The sequence below is a fragment of the Rhinatrema bivittatum genome, chromosome 11 (assembly GCF_901001135.1).
Source record: "Rhinatrema bivittatum chromosome 11, aRhiBiv1.1, whole genome shotgun sequence".
Classification (NCBI taxonomy): Eukaryota; Metazoa; Chordata; class Amphibia; order Gymnophiona; family Rhinatrematidae; genus Rhinatrema; species Rhinatrema bivittatum.
In genome coordinates, this window is record NC_042625.1 from 67,210,525 (window position 1) to 67,216,512 (window position 5,988).

General features: G+C 48.0%; 1 long non-coding RNA gene across 1 annotated transcript; it reads right to left on the reverse strand.

The window, feature by feature from the left end:
• Positions 1 to 4,025: 4,025 nt before the first annotated feature.
• LOC115073399 lies at positions 4,026 to 4,986 on the reverse strand. The gene is made up of 2 exons (XR_003852004.1): positions 4,698 to 4,986; positions 4,026 to 4,369 (listed from the first exon to the last, which is right to left on the reverse strand). It is a non-coding gene; the product is annotated as an uncharacterized LOC115073399 (long non-coding RNA).
• Between the last annotated feature and the right edge of the window lie 1,002 nt (positions 4,987 to 5,988).

Genomic DNA, 5,988 nt, shown 5'->3' on the forward strand with positions numbered 1-5,988 from the left:
GATTTTTCAATGAAAACTTATTTAAGGAGTTGTTTAAAGTTCCTACCACATACAGACTCAAATCAGAAGGTGAACATTCCACCAATAAAATGAACCAATTAGCAGTGCAAGAATTGCTGGGTAAACTATTCCTCTGTACTGATTCAGTCTGGACTGAACTGTTCTGCCGTTAGCCACTTCAGAGACCAGAATATGAGGGAGGGAGGAGACATTGGGGGTGAGGGAATTTGACCGGCTATCTGTTCCTTTACAGTTGAGAAATTGTTGCAGGTTGGAAGGTTCTCCACAAGAGGGACCTTGGTTCTGACATAAAAATGCTTATGGGGATGTTGTAATAAGCTGCGCCGAAGCTGTCGCGGTTTGTTACACGCATGTATGCGATTTCCCATTCAAGGCATGTAACAAGGTTTTGTGCGTGGGAAAACAATGCATACCAAATTTAGTAGAAACATCAATTTTTTATTACATATCAATAAGCAATGCCTTTGGGAGGTACAGTCACAGTAGTTTTAGATGCCCAGGAGAAGCATTTCTCTGTCTCTCTTTGTATGCCAGTGAGTGCTGCTAATTCCCCTAAATCTCTTCTGTTGCAGTTACTTCTCTGTTCCTCTCGGCTCTGGCAGGACCTTTGCTGTGATCACTGACTAACTACAATGATAATGGTCCTAATTTGCTAAGCTTTTATTTCCATAGACACAGGTATGAGAGAAGAGCCCTGGTGAATCAGGTGCAATGTCTGAGAATTTTTTGCCCCAGCTGGAGATTCAGCAGGTCTGGATAGGAGTCCCAAAGCAGATCCCACATCAAATCTCAAACCCCAGGCTGAAAGCACCCACAATAACCGGACCTGGGTGAGAACAGCATTTTCCCTGCAGACAGAAAATGTACAACACTTCCCCATGAGTACAGTTTTGAAAAGACTGCCAACTTTTGAAAAAAATATTTAAAGTCACAAATGTCTTTATTTTTTAAAAATGTCTGAATTGGTCTTTTGGATTTAAAAAAAAAAAAAATCAGTCTAGTTTGAAAGGTACCGCTGCTTTTACTTTAATGCAGATGAGGGCGACTCAGTATTCCTGAGCTGTGAACCATTTTATAAAAGTATAAGATTTGACTAATATGGGCTTCCTTATAAATAAATAGTGTTATGTGAATACTTATAATACTGGGGAGATTTTTGGGATTGGAATTTGCCCCCTTAATTAGCATGAGCTGGCAGTCTCTTAGCTATCTTCGGGATCGATGTAATAAACCCGAACTTGGACGTCCGGGGGCGGGACTTGGACGTCCGGAAATTTGGACGTCCAGGGGCGGGACCTGGACGTCTGGAACAGTTGGTGGCCCCGCGTGGAGGGGCGGGTTGTTACACGCATGTACGCGATTTCCCGTTCAAGGCATGTTTAATAAGGTTTTGTGCGTGGGAAAACAATGCATACCAAATTTTTGCCCCATCTGGGAGGTTCAGCAGGTCTGGATAAGGGTCCCAAAGCAGATCCCACATCCAATCCCAAATCTCAAACCCCAGGCTGAAAGCAACCCACAATAACCGGACCTGGGTGAGAACAGCATTTTCCCTGCAGACAGAAAGTGTACAGTTTTGAAAAGACTGCCAACTTTTGAAAAAATATTTAAAGTCACAAATGTCTTCATTTTTAAAAATTTCTGAATTGGTCTTTTGGATTAAAAAAAAAATCATTCTAGTTTGAAACGTATCGCCGCTTTTACTTTAATGCAGATGAGGACGACTCAGTATTCCTGAGCTATCTTCAGGATCGATGTAATAACCCGAACTTGGATGTCCGGCGGCGGGGGTTGGACATCCGGAACTCGGACGTCCGGAACTGAGACCTGGACGTCCGAACTTGGACGTCTGGGGGCGGGACTTGGACGTCCGGGGGCGTGATCTGAGTCGTCCTCTTTTCCTAACCTGACTGCTGTTAAGATTTTTCATGTTGCAGCTTTCTGTGGTTCTTCCTGCTTAGTGTCACAATGATATTAAGTAGGTGGAACCAGAGAAAAGCTCTATATTTTGCTTGAGCATGGCTTGGGGTACCTCAAAACTTAATGCCAGCTCTTGGCTGGTGTTAATTTTTGAGAGTTAAAATGTGCGCAGTGGCAAACCTTTTTTTTTTTTTTTACATCGGGGGTACTAGCATTTGCATGTGATGAGCACAATTAGGTATGCGCCAGTATAGACACGCGTTTGGACGCGCTAAGCCCTTTCATCTTTAAAAATATATCTACCATCTCAACCTCTATGATGATCAAGCCAAAACCTTCCTTGATATGCACTTTTTTTAGTTTGCGGGGTAGGGGGTCAGACAGTGATGTCTGCAGAACTCTGAATAAAAGGGTTCAAAGAAAAAGAACTTGACCGCTTACGAGGTAATAATGCTGGAGCCAAGTGGCCCACATTGCATTGAAGGCAGTGCTAACGGTTGTTGGAGGCACAGGAGAGAATGATAAAAGGTCGGGGGAATCTGGTTTCGCTGGATGCCAATAATATAGGTGCGAGCCGGGCTCCGCCGAGTCCGGTCGGATACGAGGGGAAGGGGCGAGAGTCGGGACGTCCGTTGAGGCGTCATCACGGCTGACCCGAGGGCTTTGGTTGGTCGGTCTCGCTCGTTATCGCACTTTGAAAGATGTTTAAAAAGGGGTGGAGCCATTAAACCCGCCCCTTTTTGAAGCAGACAGCGGGCCTGGTGAGCGCCATACGGGAGGTGAACTTTCACGGCGAGGTACTTTTATAAATAGTGGGGGGGCAGAATTCTTGAGGCGGCTGCGTTGGCCAATACAGGTGGCAGGGTTCTCTGCTTCTGCCCTCCTTGCGGGGTGGCCAACCCACCTCCCGGACGTCCACGTCCCGCCCCCGGACGTCCACGTCCCGCCCCCGGACGTCCAAGTTTCGGACGTCCAAGTCCGTGGGCGGGACTTGGACGTCCGGGGATGGGATCTGGACGTCCGAATTTGGACGTCTGGGGATGGGATTTGGACGTCTGGGGCGGGATTTGGACGTCTGGGGCGGGACCTGGACGTCCGGAATTTGGACGTCCGGGGGTGGGACTTGGACGTCTGGGGGTGGGTTGGCTGCCCCGCGAGGAGGGCAGGAGAAGCAGAGAACCCTGCCACCTGTATTGGCCAACGCAGCCGCCTCAACAATTCTGCCCCCCCCCCCCCGCGAAAGTTAACCGGTCCCTTTACCTCCCGTATCGAGCTAATCAGGCCGGCTGTGCGCTTTAAAAAGCTGCCTCAATAATTCCCCCCGAGCCTACCGCAATGTTCCCCCGAGGGGAACAGGCCAAAATGCGCAGCCCACTATTTATAAAAGTACCTCAAAAGTACCTTATAAAAGTACCTCAAAAGTCCATCCAGTCTGCCCAGCCAAATGGCTGGGCAGACTGGATAGACCATGGGATGGATGGAAGCTGCGACGGCGGCACCACTGCTGCGGAGAGAGGATAATTATCTACACATTTGAAGAATCATTGTTTGCTTGTCCCTTTGCAAAAAAAAAAAAAAAAAGTGGCAAGGGTTAAGTGGTAAACTCCAGTTGAATTTTAGAATTTCCCCATTTTTACCCTTGGAAGGAAATGAAAATTTTACTCCGGGTATACAGAGATATTTCTAGTTGGAAAAGACAGGAATTAATAATGGTGGGACAATTCCTGAGAGAACGCAGGAATGTTCTTAGATTTGTGGATTTGCAGGAATCTTTTGCTTTGACTGGGAAATATTGCTTTAATTATTTACAGTGTCATCACTGTGTGAGCTCTCTGAACCATTCTCAATTGATGAAAGAAAATTGGGGAATCTTACAAGATTGGTTTGACATTGACCACAGAAGGAGGCTTACTCTATCTTCTTTGTATAAATCACTGATTCGATTAGATGGTAAATGGGAATATACATCCTAGTGGGATAAAAAGTTGTGAGAATTGCAGATTTGGTTACCTATAAAGTTGTTTGATACCTGTTTTGAATCTGTACAACAATTTTTGTGTAATGTGCAATTATGAGAAACTCAATTTAAGTTCTCAAATAGAGCTTTTATTTCACAACATCAAAAATTCCTAGTACACAGAACAGATTTAGAGAAGCTATTAAATGTTTAACTGAAGAGGGACGTTTGGGACATTCTCTTTGGCTTTGCTGTACAATACAACTTTTCTGGGGAAGGGTATATGCCTGTTTGGAATGGATTACTTCACAGTCCTTGACCTTTGACGCTTCATCTGCATTGTTTGGAGATATTTCGTACATCTTCCCATTGCTTGACTTCACAGCGACTTTGGATACGGAAGATTCTGTCGTTGGCAAGACTTACTATGCTATATTTTTGGAGACAACTGATCATTCCTTCCATCACATTCTGGCAAAATAAAATACATCATTTGTTAGTGATGGAATAAATGTCATGTAAATCATCACATCCTAGAAGAAAGAAAATAATTTTGGATATATGGTTACCATCTATTTCAAAGCTTCCACATACTGCTCAAAGTCAGATTTTGAATGAGTTTGGGTGTTGGAGTAACCGCGATGGGATTTCCCCCCCCCCCATTTTCCAGACATTATTCTTGAGTGGGAAGCTCATAGATAGGGCAATATAAGAAATATGACCTAAAAAGAGGGAGGAGTGGGATGAGGAAGAGGGGGAGGTTAAGATTATGTTGTGAACTCGTGGGCAGGTCTCCTACCTTCGCAGCCAGATGGGCCGCTGGTGCTGCTTCCTCCGCAGCACTCGTGTCGCTGTGTCCGGGCTCCTCCCCGATCGCCTCCTGCCCTGCGCGGCAGGGCTGAGCCAGCTGGGACCCTTCCCACGCGGTCAGGGATCACTGCTCCTGCTCTCCCCTACGCGCTGCCACCGCTCCCGGGGTCCTTGCCCGGCAGGAAGGTCGTCCCTATTAGTGCCTGCAGCCTGCTTGCATTTCCTCTTCAGTCATCGCTGCTGCCAGGGTCTTCAGCCTGCAGGGAAGCTGTCCCTGCCGGTGCCTGCAGCCTGCCTGCCTTCTTCACAGCAGGGAGCCACTCCTGCAGGTTGTTCTTCTCCTGTTCGGGCCTTCCACATGGCAGGGACGCCAGCAACGTCCCTGCTCTCTTCGCCAGCTCTCCTCAGGTGCGGGTGCATGCCTCTCCTTTTTTTTGCAGGGCCAGCCAGGTGTGTCCCCTGCTAGCTCCTCCCTGGGCTTAGTCCTCTTCAGCCCTGCAAAAGGGCCCAGCGTTCATTCCAGCTTTGCCTTCGCAAGGAGTTAGTTGCTCCTGGATGTTCCTGTCCTTCGCTCCAGGAATCTTCTCTGTTCCAGCTCTTCTTCAAGGTCCTGTGTTCTTTGTTTCCTGTTGGAGCTCCATGTCTCGTCCTGAAGACCGTGATCCATTCCTGATGTCCATCTTCCAGTTCCTGATGTCCGTGATCCAGCCCTGATGTCCGTCTCCTGTTCCTGATGTCCGTGATCCAGCCCTGACATCCGTCTCCTGTTTCTGATGTTTGTGATCCATTCCAGAAGTCCTGAACCCTAGGTTCCTTGTCGCCACCTTTCCTGGCGCGCCATGTCGTGGTCCGCGACCAGTCCCATGGGTGGGCTGAGTAGGGCGCTTCGTGGTACAATGACTTCCTCACTACCGCAGCTCAAGCCTCCGGAGGGTAATCCTTGCTTGAAGCCAAGTCCTGTCTTGGTCCTGTGTCTTGTACTTTGCTAGCCATCGGATTCCTTGTGCCTGCTCCATCCTTGCTAAAGACTCTGCCAGAACCTGTACCGTACCAGCATGGTCCGCGACCAACCACTGGCGGCTGTGTAGGGCGCGCCCCGGTGCAGGCCTCTACAGTTTCTGCAACATGCCTTTCTCAGTTACTCCACTATCTCGTCTAGAGTCTACATCGGTCCCAGCGTGGTCTGCGAACAGCCCCGCAGGTGGGCAGTGTAAGGCCTGGTGCATCACAGTCTCTCTCAACCCAGGTCTTGAACCTCTCTCCTGATACCTTGTCTACAG